The sequence below is a fragment of the Phoenix dactylifera genome, chromosome 2 (assembly GCF_051530095.1).
Source record: "Phoenix dactylifera cultivar Ajwa chromosome 2, Ajwa_hap1_PhDact_Kaust_v1.1, whole genome shotgun sequence".
Classification (NCBI taxonomy): domain Eukaryota; kingdom Viridiplantae; phylum Streptophyta; class Magnoliopsida; order Arecales; family Arecaceae; genus Phoenix; species Phoenix dactylifera.
The window spans coordinates 42,390,001-42,395,383 of NC_143191.1; positions in this window are offsets into that span (position 1 = coordinate 42,390,001).

Below are 5,383 nucleotides of genomic sequence, written 5' to 3' on the forward strand. Positions count from 1 at the left end.
GGGTTAAGCGAAGCGCAAGTGTAAACGTTGCCTTGGATCCACCGGCCCACGGTGAGCTAGATAAGTACATAGCCCCATCACTTGGATATAACTACATGTACACCAAACGTTACAACACATGAAAATAAAAATAAAAATAAGAAAACAAGTTACTCCAATAAATCTTCCCTTCTTTCTCCTGTAATTTCTTTTTATAATATTCAATAGAAGCTGGGTGGCTATTTCTGCCTCCCCTTTCATTCAAAAAAATAAAATAAAATAAAATAAACATAAGGTAGCAACTTTGGTCCGGCATTTAGAACTGTAGGAAAACATGTTACTTTTCTCAAGGGAAATATAAAGCAAAGGAAAAAGAGTCGTCAATAATCAAATGAGAAGGATTTGCTTTGAAGTAAAATCGGGCCTAAGTCTCCCTAAGGCCCAAGGAATCTCAATAGATGAAACTATCCTGGGTTCAAAGTGAGATATTTCTCAATCTTTTCCCCTAGCTCTGGGCCGATCTATTTGGGTTTGTTGGTACCGAGCTGGGCCCCTTCTCTCTCCAATGTAACCCTTTTTTTCTTTTGTTCCACCCCCCCCCCCCCCCCCCCCCCCCCCTTCCTTTTTTTCTTTGCTTCCAGCATAATACTCGCTGTTGCTACTTCTAGGGTACGTTTGGTTTATGATCGGAATCATAATTGGAAATGGATTGGAATAAGAATTGCAATGACTATTTTCCCCGATGCATTGGTTCGTTTCTGAAGTCGGAATCGAAATGGCCAATTTTGGGATACTTTTGGAAAATCAATTAAAAAAAGAGATATTTTTAATGGAATGTGATTTGAATACCGAGGAAAGAGCTAGGATTGAGTTTTGTGAATTGGGGCATTCCTATTTTTCCTTGAATAGGAAAGAGAAAGAAATTCCCTCTAATCAAACTATTGGAGTAGAAGTCACTCATTGTCATTTCTATTCTAAAGCCCAACTTCTCCATATCAAATATATCCCTAGCAACAGTACTACTACTACTACTACTACTACTACTACTACTACTTTGGTTAATTTTGATTGGATGCCATGATGTTTCTTTTCATTCTCTTCCTTCAGTCAACAAAATCTATGCTATGACTTTTGATCTTATTATGTTTTCCCTAACTCTTCACATTTTAATTTGTAATCCACTAATCAACAATACTTGTAAATAATTTCCTTTCAACAAACTTAAGTAGATGCATAGCCATTTAAAATCCATACGCAATCTTCGGTACATACCACAAACATTTTCGTAGTTTGTCGTAAGAAAGTGGGGAAAAAAAAAGATAGAAAGCTACATATTGTAGATTACCACTAGATCTAATTAATCTAAGAACTTGTCCCCCGGATTTAAATTTAAATCTTTAGTGGCTACTAAATTTATTTTGTAAATTCCTCCCATATTTATAATATAGTATATATGCAGAAATATGTATTGCCATTAGATATAATCTAAGATTTAAACGTATATGCATGATTTTGGATCTCGTGCAGTGCGATTTTCATACCATGGAATTCTGTGCCTCTATGGATAGCTGCCACATCATCTATCTCGAAGACCGATGGCTCGCATTTGTCCTAAAAGATATCCATGCACTTTCTAGTGTAATACACAGCACATCAAGAGTTAAACAAGAGCTTCATATCTTCTTGACGGATGATATAGCAACTATGTATGATGGCACTCTACGGTGCAAAAATAGCACTGCAATGAATCCTGATTCTATAAATCGAGGGTATAAATATCTTCCATTAGTAAAGTTATTAATGCATCCATAAGGATTTTCTGGATTTGAGTCGCTTAGTTACTAAGAAACCATCGGCTGTGCTCCAATTTTCGATCCAGTGAAATGTAATATGAGAAATACAACCCCTAGTCGCTAAGGAACCTACCACGTACTTCTCTCTCTCGAGATTTTTATTTAATGGTCCAAAGACAAATAGGGTCTGCACAGTCCAGCATTCACCATTTTTCCCAGTTAAGGTTGTGGCCCTAGTGCTCTCCCCTCTTTCTCCCGTAGAGGATCTTATCCTCTCCTCCTGTCTTAATTCTCCTAGCTAACAAATTTGATCATGGAGACTACAGAGGTGATGAAAATGGCGTCGTCCTCCAAGCCAATGATAGGTGAAGGAGGAGATGGCCATCTTGCTGAAAAGAAGGAAGAGGAGAAGAGACGCATACTTCCAGCCGACATGCAGAGAGAAATCCTGTCGAGAACCCCCGCAAGGTCTCTCCTGAGATTCCGACCGGCATGCAAGATCTGATACGAACTCACGTACGATCCTGCCTTCATAGATTTGCACGTCGAGCGTGCCCATCTTCGAAAAATTTCTGGTGGTACCCCGCATCTCCTCGCCATATCTCAACGGATAGGAGGTGGTCATTTTGGTTTCTCCATCATCATACTAGACGAAACGATGACACCTATAACTAAGATATCATGTCCGGGATTAATAGATGAAAGATGTTTGAGACTGTACTTTGGAAGGAACAGATTTGCACGATCTACTCCACCATACCGCATGACACGTCCTTGCAATGGCTTGGTCTGTGTCTACAATTATTTTGGCGATGCACTCTTAGTCAATCCAATGACTGGTGAAGGGCTTCCTCTTCGACAGCATAGCGAGCCTGTGGAAAGCTATTATTGCTTCCAGAAGTGCTATCTTGGATTTCATCCGGTGACCAAGGAATACAAGCTAGTCCGATTTCTAGATTCAGGGAGGGACTCTATGTGAGATACGCAGCCCCGATCCTGATATGGGAGGAACCGGAGAGGATCGCCATCCTCTCCGGCTCCTCCGGGGGACCAAAAGGGGCAAGGACGCCGCGGGTATTCCGCGGCGCCCCCCCTAGCCAATCTGCGGCCAATTCACGGCCGCGGATCTCGCCCGACCGCCGCGATTTTCGCGGCGGAGGGCCATTATGGTGGGGACGATAAAAACCCCACCCTTTCTTCCCTAGGGCACCACCAAACCCCCCTCCTCTCCTCCTTCTCCTCCCTCTTCTTCCTCTGCTCTTGCCTCCCAAGTGGCCGGCGGGCCGCCGGATCCACCACCATCAGCACCCGTGCCCTCCCCTATTTTGGGATCCACTTCCCTTTCGGAAAGCGTCGCCGTCGCCGTCGCCACCGCTTGATCGCCGGATTGAGCAGCCTCGACCGAGATCCCACTGCCTCTGCCACCGCCGGTAAGCCCTCCTCTTTTGCCCTTGATTCCATGCCAAATAGAAAGCTTCCCTTCCTATGTTTTGGCCTCATGAACCGAGACCATCTCGGTTGAATCCTGACCCCGGCCACCGCAACGGCCGCCAGCCGCCACTGCGGCCGGCTGGCCGTCGACCGAGGGGTGGCCTCTGGCCACCCCGCCGACCCTTCCTCTTCCGCTCTCCCTCTCGGTCTTCCCCTGCCGTGGGGGGGATTGGGGGAGGAAGATGGCCCTACGGGCCCAACAGGGCCCAACATGGGCCTGTTCACAGTGGGCCCAACATGGGCCCGGTTAAAAAAAAAATCCGAAACTGAAACCCAGTTCAGATCTGAGCCCGGAACCCGAATCCGAACCCATTTGGCCACTAAATGAAATTTTGCAGATAAGCCCTTGACAGTATATTATTTCACAAAAAGGATCTTCTGTATTTTGTATTTGATCCCTATAGGAAAGACTTATTACGTAAAGGTCCCCAACAATATTTATTTAGTCCCCTCACTCAAGTTTTATTATAGAACAGTACCCTATAATTAAGTATTAGTCCCTGCAATAAATTTTATTGTATACAGGTACAATTAGAAGCCAACATTGGGGGCCCTATTTAGCCGAGTCTATACGGGCCCATTGGGCCGTGTCCGATATGGGCCCTATCGGGCCATGCTTATTATGGGCCAACTCTGGACTCTGTTGGGCCGTGACCAATAGTATTATTTTTGGATTTTGCTTAGCTCTGAAATTAACAAGAAATTAATTAAATTTAAACAGGTGAACCTGATCCATCTATCTGAAGTAGGAATCAAGCGAGAAGAGGTAAGTAACTTAATACTTCAAGTGTGATTTCTAAATTATTTGATAAACTGATTATGTTTTGACATATATTTTGTATTTAGTAAAATGGGTCAGGCATGTTAAATTTTATTTGAAAATTTTGTTATATGCTCTGAAATCCGCAAAATATAACTGGATAATTTATGAAATCTATTTTTCTGTATATATGCATTCTCAGCATGGCTATGATCTGTTCTGTCCTGTTCTAGCCCCGCCAATGGGGATTATACGTTGGCCCTGTCGACTTGTAATCTGTGAGGAACCGGTTTCGACACCGTACCACCGGTGATTAGAATAGTGGTATTTGGACACCGTACCACCGGTGCTTAATAATAGTGGTGTTTGGTACCTTGTACAACCCATGCCACTGGGTTACGTGGCCATAGCCCATTATGTTGAGATTCTGATATTATGTTTTCCGAAAAATGATAATAAGTTTTGAAAACAACAAATGATGTTACTTATGATTTATTCCAGATATTATCCTGCATTTGATCTGATATGTTCTGACCCCACTTTGGGGTATTTTTGTTGCTTACTGGGCTAGTGTAGCTCATTATTTTATTTTCTCTAATTTTCAGATCCAGAAGCTTGATCGCACGGGATTGGGGAGTGCGTTAGATTTCCGATGAATTTTCAGTTTTTGGCATTTTAATTAATTTAGTTTGGACATTTGAATTTTGTTGGCAAATGTTATTTTGGAACTCTGTAAAACTGCTTTTGAACAATTTAAATAATTATGTCAGTTTTGAATATTTGTATCTGCTTTGATATGATCCGATGCCTTGCACGCCTGTGCGGCCCGCCGTGTGGGCGTGCGGCGTCTGCCGCGCCTCAGGCTCGGGGCGTGACAGATTTGGTGGTATCAGAGCCAGGTTTAAGATTACTAGGGATCATAAGAGAAACAGTCATATTTTGAGCCTCAGTTTTAGGATTCATAGGATTCGTCGAAAAGGTTGAGAGATGGGTAGGAACTAAATAAGAGGATAAAGTTTATTTATTTTTGCTAACTATTTCGTATTATTCTGTTTGGATGATTTTATGACATTTATATATTTTAACTGAATCAGAATGCCGCCTCGCCGTGTCCGTAGTCTGAATCAGATGGTTAGGGGCTCTCGGAGAAGAGTTCCTGCTAACCAAGCGGACGAGGCTTCACAAGGCTCAGGGCCCCAGGGTCAATCAACAATGACTCCGGAAGTTATCGTCGGAAATCAAACCCGTGTGCTCGAACTGATTGAGGAGGTCGTTGGGTTAGTACGCCAACAGAGGCAACAACCTCAGCAACCAATCCAGCAAGTCGTTGATCCTCCGGAGCAAAGAAGGAGTATAGCTG